This window comes from Coregonus clupeaformis, chromosome 5, assembly GCF_020615455.1.
Source record: "Coregonus clupeaformis isolate EN_2021a chromosome 5, ASM2061545v1, whole genome shotgun sequence".
Taxonomy (NCBI): domain Eukaryota; kingdom Metazoa; phylum Chordata; class Actinopteri; order Salmoniformes; family Salmonidae; genus Coregonus; species Coregonus clupeaformis.
In genome coordinates this window covers 12,708,350-12,724,718 of record NC_059196.1, presented here as the reverse complement: position 1 = coordinate 12,724,718, position 16,369 = coordinate 12,708,350, and the positions used below count along the sequence as shown (strand labels likewise).

Here is a 16,369-nt window from a genome sequence, read left to right as displayed (position 1 = left end):
GCGGACAGCTTGATGAAAACCATCCAATATTCAGGTCCCCAAGAAAGTAGACCTCTCTGTTTACATCACATACACTATCAAGCATTTCACGCATATTATTTAGATACTGACTGTTAGCACTTAGTGGCCTATAGCAACACCCCCAAATAAAAGGCTTTAGATGTACCAGGTGAACCTGCAACCACAACACTTCAATAACCCTTTACATAAGATATTCTCTAAGCATAACAGGGATATGGCTCTGAATATATACAGCAACACCTCCCCCATAAGCATTCCTGTCTCTTCTATAGATGTTATATCCTTGTATTGCTACTACTTTATCATCAAATTAATTATTTAAGTGAGTCTCAGAAATCGATAATATATGAACGTTATCTGATGTTAGCAAGTTATTGATTTCATTAACCTTAATTTTTAAGGCTACGTACAGTGGGGAAAAAAGTATTTAGTCAGCCACCAATTGTGCAAGTTCTCCCACTTAAAAAGATGAGAGAGGCCTGTAATTTTCATCATAGGTACACGTCAACTATGACAGACAAATTGAGAAAAAAAAATCCAGATAATCACATTGTAGGATTTTTTATGAATTTATTTGCAAATTATGGTGGAAAATAAGTATTTGGTCACCTACAAACAAGCATGATTTCTGGCTCTCACAGACCTGTAACTTATTCTTTAAGAGGCTCCTCTGTCCTCCACTCGTTACCTGTATTAATGGCACCTGTTTGAACTTGTTATCAGTATAAAAGACGCATGTCCACAACCTCAAACAGTCACACTCCAAACTCCACTAAGGCCAAGACCAAAGAGCTGTCAAAGGACACCAGAAACAAAATTGTAGACCTGCACCAGGCTGGGAAGACTGAATCTGCAATAGGTAAGCAGCTTGGTTTGAAGAAATCAACTGTGGGAGCAATTATTAGGAAATGGAAGACATACAAGACCACTGATAATCTCCCTCGATCTGGGGCTCCACGCAAGATCTCACCCCGTGGGGTCAAAATGATCACAAGAACAGTGAGCAAAAATCCTAGAACCACACGGGGGGACCTAGTGAATGACCTGCAGAGAGCTGGGACCAATGTAACAAAGCCTACCATCAGTAACACACTACGCTGCCAGGACTCAAATCCTGCAGTGCCAGACGTGTCCCCCTGCTTAAGCCAGTACATGTCCAGGCCCGTCTGAAGTTTGCTAGAGTGCATTTGGATGATCCAGAAGAGGATTGGGAGAATGGCATATGGTCAGATGAAACCAAAATAGAACTTTTTGGTAAAAACTAAACTTGTCGTGTTTGGAGGACAAAGAATGCTGAGTTGCATCCAAAGAACACCATACCTACTGTGAAGCATGGGGGTGGAAACATCATGCTTTGGGGCTGTTTTTCTGCAAAGGGACCAGGACGACTGATCCGTGTAAAGGAAAGAATGAATGGGGCCACGTATCGTGAGATTTTGAGTGAAAACCTCCTTCCATCAGCAAGGGCATTGAAGATGAAAAGTGTCTGGGTCTTTCAGCATGACAATGATCCCAAACACACTGCCTGGGCAACGAAGGAGTGGCTTCGTAAGAAGCATTTCAAGGTCCTGGAGTGGCCTAGCCAGTCTCCAGATCTCAACCCCATAGAAAATCTTTCGAGGGAGTTGAAAGTCCGTGTTGCCCAGCGACAGCCCCAAAACATCACTGCTCTAGAGGAGATCTGCATGGAGGAATGGGCCAAAATACCAGCAACAGTGTGTGAAAACCTTGTGAAGACTTACAGAAAACGTTTGACCTGTGTCATCGCCAACAAAGGGTATATAACAAAGTATTGAGAAACTTTTGTTATTGACCAAATACTTATTTTCCACCATAATTTGCAAATAAATTGATTAAAAATCCTACAATGTGATTTTCTGGATTTTTGATTCTCATTTTGTCTTTCATAGTTGACGTGTACCTATGATGAACATTACAGGCCTCTCTCATCTTTTTAAGTGGGAGAACTTGCACAATTGGTGGCTGACTAAATACTTTTTTTCCCCACTGTATATTAATATGGTATATTTTCAGTCCTTTCCTGGGTAGCTTATCAGAGATAGACATAATATGGAAAAGAGCAACAAATCAAGAAAATAAAATAAACATTCAGCAGTCCATTAATAAGATGGTGTGTGTGTGTGTGCTGCGGGTTAAAGCTACGAACCCATAGGCTTGGCTCTCTCATCCCTTCAAGGCATTTGAGAGGGAGGGTGGACAATGAGCCTGTCATAGCGGATGTAAGCAATGTCCCCACTCGCTCTGGCAGCTTTCATGGTTGGGATAAGTTCTTTCCTCTTCTGGCGCACAACTTCAAGATAGTCTTTGTTGAGAAGATATACATTCCTCTCAAGTGCTTTGCTCTTTCCAGAACAGCTACCTTGTCCTTGAACCTCAGGAACTTGACCACTATCGGCCTGGGCTTGTCACCTGGGCCGGTGGTGGGTTTTCCAGTCCCGTGGGCGTGCTCCACCTCAATCTTCCTGTGATCCATATTCAGTTTCTCAGAGATAATTTCCCTCACATTGTCCTTAGACTCCGTCCAGGTCTCATGTGGAGATTCTGCAATTCCGTACACAACCATGTTGTTCCGCCTTGATTGTCCCTCAAGATAATCTGATTTCTCCGCCATTGTTATCATGGATTCACATAAAGAACTGATGTCCTCGCTCAATGACTTACAGATTGCTCTCATCTTGCCGTTCTCCTGTTTTGACTCACCGAGCTGACCCTGGGAGAACTGCAAACTGTTCTTCAGGTCCTGGACCTCTCTGGTCAAGTCGTCCATTATTTTATTAGTTGACTCCACCAGTATTTTGACAAAACACTTGAAGCTATTTTGTTGTTGTTGTAAAAACTACTTGTATAATTATTTTTGTTTATTTTAAAGATCCTTAACCTGTGATAGAGAGACACCACTGTCCTCAAGAGTACTCCCGCCGGCATTGGTCTTTGTCATGGTAGCAACGTAGGTTACGGTGTTATTCCTCGCAGTTCCAGACAGGGTAGGTCACAGGGAAGATTGAAAACAACAATAAACAGCAGGGATCTAGACAGCCACTAGCCCGGTTTTACCGTAGCATATTTAGTAAACCAACCAGTAGAGTTCCATGCTGAACGAGGCTATGGCTGTGTTCATTAGGGTAATGGTGTGTTTTTTTGTGTTTGGTTGTGCTGGCATGAAACTTTTTGTTTACTTAAGTCAATCAATACGTTTCTTGGAGGGAATGCGTGTGGTTGGTCATTTCTGGGAGGCCTATGAGATCATACTTAATTATTTTCACATCAATGAAATGTTTGTGCTTTCTAGAGATTTATCCATTAAACTTGTCATGGCTTAGGTCTATGTTATCTTAGATCACTGCAGTGGTCATAGTATACCATAGTACAGCCAAACACAGATCAGTCCTATTAACATTTGATCCCACAACTCATGGCAGTTGATTTCTTACCCTCGCCCACCTTGTGTTCAGACAGGCTTGGGTCTCTGTGATGGCCATTCTACAATTTGTACAACAAGGTGATTACACAGTGATCTTGCCCTATCGTGTGATGGAGAGAAGGGATGTTACAGGGAAAGGGCCTCTGCTATTACATATTGGCTTTCTGAAACAACGCCAGGGAGGTATGCATAATTGATAATTGCAGCTATTTCTTGCCTCAGACGTTAACCTTGCATCACTGTATGTCCTAACAAATAGTTTCACCGTACTCTCACTCTGATGGCTTTAGCCTTTGATAGTTGAGACTAAACTGACAATTAATATATTTTAGTGGCGAGTGGACAGGTGCTTTTGTTTGTATTCTTCGTTGGATATTAATGTGGAGAGGGTTGAGGTGTAGTGATGTTTGAAATCAGGGGACTCCATTGTTCTAAGCCCTCACCATTCCCAGAGAGGACAGGTACAATTGGAAAGGCTCAGCCAGCCGTCAGTACCTAGGCCTGGGTCATGAAATCACTATTGATCAGCCATATCTCACCATCAAGCAGTAGTTTGAGAAATGAGACTGGTTTAAGGTTAGACTTGAAAGAGATGAGATGAGGCCAAGATAGATGTGTGTGTTTATTTCAAACAGCCTGGTATCGTAAATATTCTCTCTCACAAAATAACATGAGGATTGGAAAACAGAACCACAGTAAAAGGATCGTAACTCTCCTGCTGGTGTTATTTCCTAATTAGTGTTTGCTAATCAAAGCAAGGGCGATGTAGAGACAATCTGTAGGATACGTGTGCGGGCTGTATGTGTTGTCCTTCATACGTGTGTGTGTGTGTGCATGCCTGTGTGTGTGTGTTTGTTGTGAGAATACCATGCCTCTCACATTTACACAAGAGTCCACCCTACAAAACAAAGACCACACAAACAAAAATCAGATGATGCTTACGTACCAAGAGGCCGGCAAATGTCAGCAGAGGAATGTATTTTGCTAATTTTGCAGCTTTCTTTATTGCCATGGCTGTGTGTTTGCTTTGATCAGGGCCGTAGTTTCTGCTTTCTGTGTGTGTGAAGCACTGGGCCTCGGGGCGCGCTGCAGCTCAATTTAAACTCAGCACTAATTCCAAACAGTGGCAAAGGCATTGATTCTGTTTTTTTTTGTCACACAGCCCGTCTGCGCCCAGAAAAATATGTTTGTATACCGAGTGGCAATTCCATTCTTGTCTCTTCGCGTTTGATTTGAGTGAGAACAGAATCGAGTTAGGGGCTGCCGTTTTCCTGCTTCTCCTTAAAACTGTATTTTCTAGCTGTGTGTGCTATGATCCTTATTGATCTGGAGACAACAAAAAATAATCACAACAACAACAAACAAAATTCCTCTCGGATTGAGATCACAGCAAGTTTTAGATTGCTATCAACATTTTGCTAAAATAGGCCTGGGAGAAATCAATGATGACGTGTTGTATGGCTTGATGGCACCCATCTTCCCATCCTCCCACACTTAGCATTACGTTTTGTCAAGTCTCCAGCCTAATTTCTCTGGCAATTAAAGGATCGTTATGTGGCTAATCGTTACTCCATGCTGACGACGCAGCGATGAGCCTGTTACCCAATATATCAGCAGCGGCATGGCACCTGATGATCATAGGTCCCTGGCATCAATAAACAGGTTGTTTAGAGTGAGATCACAGAGGTCTCCCCACTAATGGAAGTCAAGAACAGTGGGCTAAATGGTCTCTACTGAACTGTCAACTGTGGCATCACTATGCAGACATTGTGCAAACAAGTTCTTTGTTGTTTTTTGTGAGACAGAATGATGTTCGACTCAGATATCATGGGGGCAGAACCGAGGTGGCAGGGGACATTTGGTTGTTGGATCTATTTGATTTCATTTTGTCACTTTATCATGTTCTTCTGAGCAGGGAAAATGTAGAGGAGGCTACTGAGATTCACAATACCAGAGTTATGGTTTTATTAAACACTTTGCCGGTTCTGGTGACTAAGAGACAGACCTAAAACCAAGGGCAAAATACAGTTGATGTTATCACTCGCCCTCTAGCCAGACAATGTGAAACAGCAATAACATCAACATCCCATGTAAAAAGGTGAGATGATGAAAGGTGGTATGGAGAATAAATTACTGTCTGCCCCCTGAACAATGTCTGGGTCGGCATTGGATGGCAGTGGATGGCGTATGGAGAGAGATTTGTGTGGCAGAAACACTGAGGTGATTCATATCAGATGATGATTGGGTGATTGCCCCGGGGTCGGTGTTCAATCCATAGTACAGCAGGTCCCAATTGATATCTGCTGCTCAGGCCACATTTAATTGCATAATCAATAGGTGCTGATGAGAAACATGGTGTGATGATGGGAATCATAATTAGGGTTGTAAAAAAAACAGTCTGACAATGTGTATTGGACTGACCCCTCCATGGAATATACTTATTGTCCTTATTGTCAAATTTCTCAGGACATTTCCAGAGTGCCGCTAAGCCATGACCCTGTGACAGCAATGTTGGTCGTGTCCTCATTAAGGTCCAATATCCTTTCTCCTGGATGGTGAAGAAGACCATAGATATAGCTCAACAGTGCATGCTCAGCCCAATGAAACATGTTTGTTTGTAAATAGCTGTAAATTCAGCTATTTTGCATACAATCGCTGTCAATAGTGTTTCTAGAGATAGTGTATGATGCAACACCATGAATGATTTAGAGCAGGTGGCAGATCAGTATGGTGCTATAATTTAGTGTACAAATAGGTCTCCCTTACTCAGTTTGATACTTACACTTTTAAAGTGGTTAAGGAAATACAGGAAGATATTTCTGCACTTTTGCAGAATCCAAGCGCTTCATAATATGTGGTTGTGCTTTAACACCTGCTGTGCCAACGAGAGAGTGGTACAGATGGGCAGGTTCTGCTTTGTGTAGACGCTAGCTAAATGTATCAACGCTCCCATGCTAGGAGGGAGAGGCAGAGAACGCCCATGGTCGCAAAGGTCCCGGAGCAGAATATATCACACTTAAAGCCATCCATTTTTAACAGGATAAAAACCTGCTATAGGCTAGTCCAGAACATGAATTGAATGTGAATGTAGAATTTATTTTTTCAAGTCACTTGTTACAGTACACTTTGTTATTGAAAAGCAAATTGTTTGTTTGAAAGGGTTGGGGTGAAGGTGTAATGGCCACATGCTTCGACTGGACAATCTATTTCTGCCTTGTGAAGTCAGCATAAAGTGCCTGAAAACACTTTCATGCAGTTATGGTTTTTGACATAAACTTCATGCTAGTATATTCAGCCAACTGAGATGCGAAAATAAGTACCCTCTCAACTCCTCAACTTTATAGGCCCCATCCACTCAGGGCTTTCAGCATCAAAAATGTTAGCCTGACACAAGGGAACAACATTTCCAAAATGGCATCCATCATTGTAGCTCTTGCTCTCGCACCTGTTCAGCCTCTTCTCCTCTCCAATACAAACCACCTGCAGTGCCAGCTAGCCAGCTGCTGTATATTCAGGTGCCATACGCAGTGATACACCACCAGAAAGCCTATATCCAGCACCATTTTTCAAAGTGCCTAGTTCCATATGTAGATGTAAGCAGAAGTGTTCATTTAAAATGTCTGCCAGGCTTGTGTTCCGCTCACCACCTGCCATGCATCCAGAGCCATGAAATGCCCAACCCGAGGGAGGCTTAGTCAGGCTACCGTGAGGGCTGGGCTGTCTGAGCTGACCGGTTTAGCTCCTATCACTGTTCTGTGGACAGTGCGTGAGACATTGAGGATGAGTCTAGGGCCGAGGAGTCCCAAATGTAATCTTGCGCTATACTGGAAAAGCCTCTGGTCACTTCAATGGCTGTTTAATGGCACTGGGTTGTTGTTTTATAATCCTGTTTCGTTTCATGGCCACGCAGGCAGGCCCGCCACGGTTTGGCCAGTGCTGTGAGGGAGGCTGCCAGTCATTTACATTTGTATCAAACAGCAGTAGAGCACAACACAGATCCAAACAGAGGACATTGTCCAAGCACGGTGGTCGTATGGCTGCCAGTGTTTGTGAAGCTTCCTGTGTTTGTATTAGACACACAGGTTATTAAACTTATGTACTTTGGTCTATTGTCATTATGGAAATGTTTGGATGTTCTCTCTTTCATTATATAAAGCCTTAGTATGGCAGGGATTCAATGACTCTAACACTGGTCAAGGAGAACCAGTATCATCACCATACTTCAGGGGCTACAATGTTGGCTGATCTTCATGAAGCCCTTTCAATGATCAACCTGGATTAAGTGGACTTGTATGTGTGGTCAACCGTAACTGATGTTAGGGCAGAATAGAACATATTCCTCACTGATTTCACTGTCTCGCTCCTCTCTCTGCAGGTATGTGCCGTGTTTCCTCCATCCAGACTCTGAGGACACAAGGATATATGGGATGAAGAACTCCAACTAACAGGGATGAAGCAAACTGAACCGCATGTCTGTGCATCACCACCACATCTTCGTCACCATGGTCTTCATCACCCTGTTTTTTTTTCACCTTTGAGCCAAACCCAGTGAGAACTTAATCAAACAGACAGACTCAGACAAAACGCTCAGAGCTGGGGACTCACCTTCTTCTGTGTTATCCGTCACTTTTTATTTGGCTTTATCTTTTGTATCTGTACATAACGCAATTCCAAATCTTATAGTTTTGTACATGTAATTTTTATGGTGTGTGACATTTTTCTAATAAAATAAAAAAGTGGATTCATTCCCTAGAGACTAACAGGCCTATTTGTGGCTGATGATTTACCTTCCATTACACCTACTTCTCTCCTCTTGTATTCTCCCAATACAAACCTATTACACACACACCTTATCCCCGCCTCGCCTATCTCTGCCCATGACACCACGAAGCCAATAACCTGTGTTACCCAGTGGTTGTAGCACAATGGCAGCCATTCCAAATTACTTTAGAGGGAATAAGGGATCCCAGAGGTAAAAATAAATTAGGTTTGAATCATCCCAGAGCGTCAAGCCCTTTATATATATTACCCCACCACTCCTACAGCCTTCTCCATATGGAGGTATTCATCATCAGCATCAGGGTTAGCCTCTCTCCCCCACCTAGTAGGTTTTCATTTCTGAAAACTAAATTCCACTGACTTCTTTTTATGTTTTTCCCCCTGACCCTCAAAGCCGACCTGAATTAAAACACTGAAATTTGCACAGAATCTCTTCTGGTGGTTTTCACCGTCTGTTGCAGTGAATCTGATCCAAGTCAGGCATTGAACCAACAGAATGCTTTGTGTGAGTTGGATATCTTGTTTAAAGTGCTAGAGCCTAGCTTTTATGGCTGTTTATAGCTATCCCAAAGTCCTCCTAAAGGCTTGCTGGGAGATTGGCGCCATGTGAGTAATGACTGTCTGCCATCGTGCTAAATCATCATAATGCTGTTATTACATGCATCTTAAAATGTTTTAATCATCAGTAGTTCCTCATGGCAGGAGATCGAATGATTTCACTGTCATTAATACAGGGGAACATCAAGGTGCAGAGATAGGGGGTTGCCCAGCAGAAAATAAATGCTAACCTCAGTCACTCTGTGAGTTAAAGTGCGTTTGAACTGCGTATAGGGGGGACATTTTCAGTCAGGAAACTCTCTTTGGGACTCTCTTGCATACACCCTATATTTTCCCTTTTCTTTTTTCCCACCACAGACAGTACTGGTTTCCAGTCGATGGAATGTGAGACAGAGGTGATGGTAAAAGGCCATGTCTATTGGATTTCTTTATTGAGTAATTAATTATGTGGGTCGATAACAGTACTTTTGTAATGCTCAATTCTGCAAATGTGGGCAATGGTCATAGAGGAAATTGGCACTTATCAGCTAACTGGAGAAGTCCATCTGTGAAAGGGTGAATTTCATTCTTGAAAGTGATGTTACACTCAGTAGCATACCTAGCTATGCTACTTTTAAAGACCTTGTTAAAGACCTTGGAAAATCTCTGAAACACTATCAGCCTCTCTCTTGTCCCACTTTAACAGATTGTTTTCTTTCATTTCTAAGGATGTTAGATGCTGTATCTCCAGAGTTGAAGAATTAGGTTCTTTGTGAAATTAACCAATTGTTGAGAAGTTGTCAATGGTGAGAAGGGGATGTTTAGTGTAATGTATGGAAAAATCAGTGAGAGTTACAGTATTCTGAGGAGCCAAATGAAGAATAGGCTTGTTAAGGTCAGGCACCACAGGCTGAAATGACATTTTTGCATATATACTGAACAAAAATATAAACGCAACATGTAAAGTGTTGGTCCCATGTTTCATGAGCTGAAATAAAAGATCCCAGAAATGTTCCATATGCACAAAAAGCTTATGTCTCTCAAATTCTGAGCACAAATTTGTTTACATCCCGTTTAGTGAACATTTCTCCTTTGCCAAGATAATCCATCCACCTGACAGGTGTGGCATAACAAGAAGCTGATTAAGCAGCATGATCATTACACTCAGTAGCATACCTAGCTATAGTAATAGACTGGCTCTAACTCAATATTGATGCTGACTGCGTTGGCTACATATTTCTGTTATACTATAAGTTATTGTTTATACAGATTCAGACAACAAATGGTTACTTAAAACCCTTTGACACATATGAACACTCGGGTTTGATCATTCTACAGTTGTCCCTGCAGCGTAAACTCAAACTGGTGTGATCAGAACACTTTAGAACGTCCAGTTACGATTGACGCAACAGTCAGCATTTGAGCTGGCCACACAGTTTTTTCACATTTTGCACAAACACGGTCTTTACAATGTTATCTCCTCAATGTGAGCAGTTTATTTTTGGATGCAATGTTCAGACATTCAAAGAAGTAGCGACAGCATAACACAATTCTCATCCAAACCGGAAAATGTCTGAGGAAAGAGTGACCAAACACAAGTGGTCATATTTAGCTAACTCTCGGCTGGCAGAAACCATAATGTGAATTAGCTAATAGCAATTACTATTTACAATTCATCACATCACGGGTGACCTCACCAGTGATCGAAATAATTGAGTAAAACACTTTCTAAAAATCAAAAGTAATCAGACGCTGGGTAGTTTGTGTGCGCCACTGTGTTTGTTTTTTCAAGTCAAACTAAGATATGAGGTTACAAGGTGAGTTGGGTCTGTTTGTAGTATGCATGTTGAAGGGGGTGTGTCGTCTACCATCATTCAATTCCGGAAGTTTACTCGAAAGGCGAGTGAACCATCCCTTCACCTCGTTTTGTTATAACATCTTTGGTCTGACAGATGTTTACGTGACAACGAGAATGCATTGTATGATGTCAACAAACATGGCGCCACACATAGCTGGCAATTAGCTTAGCATTATCTCATCATAATCAAAATAATAAAATACAAAGATTTGCCACATGCGCCGAATACAACAGGTGAAATGCTTACTTACAAGCCCATAACCAACAATTCAGTTTAAGAAAAAAATTAAAATAGCAAATAATTAAAGAGCAGCAGTAAAATAAAATAACAGTAGGTAGGTTATATACAGGGGGTACCGGTACAGAGTCAATGTGCGGGGGCACCAGTTAGTCGAGGTAATTGAGGTAATATGTACATGTGGGTAGAGTTAAAGTGACTATGCATAAGTAATAGACAGAGAAGCAGCAGCATAAATGAGGGTGGGGTGGGGTGGGGTGGACAATGCAAATAGTCTGGGTAGCCATGATTAGCTGTTCAGGAGTCTTATGGCTTGGGGTAGAAGCTGTTAAGAAGTCCTTTGGACCTAGACTTGGCGCTCCGGTACCGCTTGCCGTGCGGTAGCAGAGAGAACAGCCTATGACTAGGGTGGCTGGAGTCTTTAATAATTTCTAGGGCCTTCCTCTGACCTTCAAGGAAGTATTTTACACACGTGTCCATTACAATCTATGCATCAATCGGAATGCATGATTTGTCACCAGTACTTGAAAACGTGAATAAAACAGTAAATACATTATGCTCCATACATACATACATACATACATACATACATACATACATACATATGGTGTGCTACAGTAGAAAAGACAACACGATATACAGAAACTATAATGATAGCGTAATAACGCACCTACTTTGATAGGAACGCACAAAGTTATCATTAGCAGTGAAGGCAAAATGTGCGCCAGCCGGAAAATGTGCCAGGGAGGAAAAAGTTTGTGCTTGGGCTCTCATCAAAGAGAGAAGTTTGTCCTGCTCAGTAATGCCTCAAATGTAAATTGTCCGCAACAGTGAAATGGGCTACTTCAATGTGAATTAATGAGGAGGCGGAACACACCTCAAATCAAACTGTTTTCAGAAAATAAAACTTGTTAGAAAATAATTTGAAGTTGATAATTATTCATTTCTAATGGAAAAAGTATATTAAGTGTTCAAGGATGTTAGATGCTGTAACTCCAGAGTTGAAGAATGAGGTTCTTTATGAAATTAACCAATTGTTGAGAAGTTGTCAACGGTGAGAAGGGGATGTTTAGTGTAATGTATGGAAAAAGCAGTGAGAGTTACAGTATTCTGAGGAGCCAAAGGAAGAATAGGCCTGTTTATTTCAGGCACCACAGGTTGAAATTACATTTTTGCATATGTACTGAACAAAAATATAAACGCAACATGTAAAGTGTTGGTCCCATGTTTCATGAGCTGAAATAAAAGATCCCAGAAATGTTCCATATGCACAAAAAACTTGTATCTCTCAGATTTTGAGCACAAATTTGTTTACATCCCGTTTAGTGAGCATTTCTCCTTTGCCAAGATAATCCATCCATCTGACAGGTGTGGCATATCAAGAAACGGATTAAGCAGCATGATCATTACACATGTGCACATTGTGCTGGGGATAATAAAAGGCCACTCTAAAATGTGCAGTTTTGTCACAACACAATGCCACAGATGTCTCAAGTTTTGAGGGAGCGTGTGATTGGCATGCTGACTGCAGGAATGTCCACCAGAGCTGTTGCCAGATAATTTTATGTTAAATTCTCTACTATAAGCCGCCTCCAACGTCGTTTTAGAGAATTTGGCAGTGCGTCTAACCGGCCTTACAACTGCTGACCACATGTAACCACGCCAGCCCAGGAACACATCCGGCTTCTTCACCTGCGGGATCGTCTGAGGGGGTGCTGAGGCGTATTTCTGTCTGTAATACAGCCCTTTTGTCGGGAAAAACTCATTCTGATTGGCTGTGCCTGGCTCCCCAGGGGGTGTGCCCTTGCCCAGTCATGTGAAATCCATAGATTAGGGCCTAATGAATTTATTTAAATTGACATTTCCTTATATGAACTGTAACTCAGTAAAATCTTTCAAACTGTTGCATGTTGCGTTTATATATTTTTTCAGTACACTTATAGTGCATTCAGAAAGTATTCACACCCCTTGACGTTTTCCACATTTTGCTGTGGTACACCCTGAATTTAAAAAGGATTAACTTGAGATTTTGTGTCACTGGCCTACACACAATACCCCATAATGTCAAAGTGGAATTATGTTTTTAGACATTTTTACAAATTAATAAACATGGTAAGCTGAAATGTCTTGAAGTGTTCAAACCTTTGTTATAACAAGCCCAAATAAGTTCAGGAGTAAAACTTTGCTTAACAAGTCACATAACTTGCATGGACTCACTGTGTGCAATAATAGTGTTTAAACTGATTTTTGAATGACTACCTCATCACAGTCGAGCAGTGAATTTCAAACACAGATTCAACCACAAAGACCAGGGAAGTTTTCCAATGCTGTCACGCCCTGGCTCTGAGGACACTGTTATGTTGAGCCAGGGTGTGTAATTCTATGTTTGTATTTCTATGTTGGCCTGAGTGACTCCCAATCAGAGGCAACGAGTGTCAGCTGGTTGTCTCTGATTGGGAGCCATATTTAACTGTCTGTCTTTCACTTTGTGTTTGTGGTTTCTTGTTCTTATTTGGTTTGTGTTAAACCAAAGACATCACGTTATCGTCCGTTGTTTTGATCGTGTGATCATTCTATTAATAAATATGTACGCATTCAACGCTGCGCCTTGGTCTCTCCCTGTCGATCGTGACAGAAGAAACCACCAAAACCGGACCAAGCAGCGTGTCCAGGAGCCATCGCTAGCAGATCTCCGTGGCAACCTCGACTGGGTCAAGCCTAGTGAGGAGCAGAGAGGGTGGACTTGGAAACAGTTGAGGAAGAGCTTCGACTGGGTCAAGCCCATTGAGGAGCTGAATAGCGGGAGTTGGAGACAGAAGAGCGAGAGTTGGGCGAGAACGATAGAGGCCTGGCCCACGGGGAGGAGAGACCCCCAGAAAATTTTTAGGGGGGTGCTCACGACGTCGGGGCAGCAGGAGGCCGCGATAGAGCGGTCCAGCGGGTTGGCAGAGGAGGCCGCCAGGTTAAGGGGGCCACTGGTCGAAGAGGGGATGGAAGGTGGAGAGGCACGGCGAGAGGTACTGGGGTGTGTTACCAGTCCGGTCCGGCCCGTTCCAGATCCCGATGTAGGGCCAGTTGTGTGTGTCCCCAGTACGGTCCGGTCTGTTCCTGCTCCCCGCACCAAGTCAGTGGTGCGCTTCGTCAGCCCGGCTCGGCCCGTTCCTGCTCCCCGCACCAAGTCAGTGGTGCGCTTCGTCAGCCCGGCTCGGCCCATTCCTGCTCCCCGCACCAAGTCTGTGGTGCGTTTCGTCAGCCCTGTCCGGCCCGCTCCTGCTCCCCACACCAAGCCAGAGGTGTGCGTCGTCAGTCCAGCACGGCCCGTGCCTGTTCCCCACACCAAGCCAGTGGTGTGCGTCGTCGGTCCGGCACGGCCCGTGCCTGTTCCACTGGTGCCTGGTCCGGCACCGGTCAGATGCGTTACGCCGGAGCTAGAGCAATCCGCTCCATCAGTGTGCAGTCCTGCTCCGGCCAGCGGGGCCAGACCCGGACCAGGGGTACTTTGGGGGTTGGAGAGGGAGTGGGGATCAGGCCCGGAGCCGGATCCGCCGCCAAGGCAGAGTGCCCACCCGGTCCCTCCCCTGTAGTATTTAGTTGGCGCGGTCGGAGTCCCGCGCCTTTAGGGGGGTACTGTCACGCCCTGGCTCTGGGGACACTGTTATGTTGAGCCAGGGTGTGTAATTCTATGTTTGTATTTCTATGTTGGCCTGAGTGACTCCCAATCAGAGGCAACGAGTGTCAGCTGGTTGTCTCTGATTGGGAGCCATATTTAACTGTCTGTCTTTCACTTTGTGTTTGTGGTTTCTTGTTCTTATTTGGTTTGTGTTAAACCGTAGACATCACGTTATCGTCCGTTGTTTTGATCGTGTGATCATTCTATTAATAAATATGTACGCATTCAACGCTGCGCCTTGGTCTCTCCCTGACGATCGTGACAAATGCCTCACAAAGAAGGGCACCTATTGGTAGATGGGTAACAAAAAAAAGCAGACATTGAATATCCCTTTCAGCATGGTGAAGTTATAAATTATACTTTTCAATGGTGTATCAATACACCCAGTCACGACAAAGATACAGGTTGCTGGAGAGGATGGAACAGCATTGTAGTTACTCCACAATACTAACCTCAATGACAAGAGTGAAAAAAAGGAAGCCTGTACAGAATAAAAATATTACAAAATGTGTATCCTGTTTGCAATAAGGCACTAAAGTAAAACTGCAAAAAATGTGTCAAATAAATTAATTTTATGTCCTGAATACAAAGGGTTATGTTTGGGGCAAATCCAACACAACACATCACTGAGTACCACTCTTCATATTTTCAAGCATGGTGGTTGCATAATTTCATGGGTATGCTTGTCACCAGCAAGGACTAGAGGAGTTTATTAGGATAAAAAGAAACCGAATAGAGCTAAGTTCATATATTGTGTGTAAATGTGTGAGAAAAACAAACTATTTAATTCATTTTGAATTCAGCCTGTAACACAACAAAATGTGGAATAAGTCAAGGGGTATGAATACTTTCTGAAGGCAATTTTGAGTTGTGTTAGTAAACATAAAAATGTCTAAAACTTAATGAAAATGTATATTTTCTTTAGTTTATTATACTACCATCATTAACATTTCAATGATTTTGAACCACATTAAAATGGACATTCAGTGGGGAGAACAAGTATTTGATACACTGCCGATATTGCAGGTTTTCCTACTTACAAAGCATGTAGAGGTCTGTAATTATTATCATAGGTACACTTCAACTGTGAGAGACAGAATCTAAAACAAAAATCCAGAAAATCACATTGTATGATTTTTAAGTAATTAATTTGCATTTTATTGCATGACCTAAGTATTTGATCACCTACCAACCAGTAAGAATTCCAGCTCTCACAGCCCTCCTGTTCTCCACTCATTACCTGTATTAACTGCACCTGTTTGAACTCGTTACCTGTATAAAAGACACCTGTCCACACACTCAATCAAACAGACTCCAACCTCTCCACAATGGCCAAGACCAGAGAGCTGTGTAAGGACATCAGGGATAACATTGTAGACCTGCATAAGGATGGGATGGGCTACAGGACAATAGGCAAGCAGCTTGGTGAGAAGGCAACAACTGTTGGCACAATTATTAGAAAATGGAAGAAGTTCAAGATGACGGTCAATCACCCTTGGTCTGGGGCTGCATGCAAGATCTCACCTCGTGGGGCATCAATGATCATGAGGAAGGTGAGGGACAGCCCAGAACTACATGGCAGGACCTGGTCAATGACCTGAAGAGATCTGGGACCACAGTCTCAAAGAAAACCATTAGTAACACACCACGCCGTCATGGATTAAAATCCTGCAGCGCACGCAAGGTCCCCCTGCTCAAGCCAGTGCATGTCCAGGCCCGTCTGAAGTTTGCCAATGACCATCTGGATGATCCAGAGGAGGAATGGGAGAAGGTCATGTGGTCTGATGAGACAAAATAGAGCTTTTTGGTCTAAACTCCACTCGC

The 16,369-nt window shown here is 42.9% G+C and overlaps 1 protein-coding gene across 3 annotated transcripts in view; it reads left to right on the top strand.

Moving 5' to 3' along the window:
• LOC121562277 (leucine-rich repeat and fibronectin type III domain-containing protein 1-like protein) overlaps positions 1-8,213 on the top strand; it is a 143,215-nt gene extending 135,002 nt beyond the window's left edge. For all 3 annotated transcript variants that reach the window (XM_041874588.2, XM_041874596.2, XM_041874590.2), the window contains exon 7: positions 7,839-8,213. The gene's annotated coding sequence lies outside the window, so the exon portion shown is untranslated. The remainder of the gene's footprint in view (positions 1-7,838) is intronic.
• Positions 8,214-16,369: the final 8,156 nt, after the last annotated feature.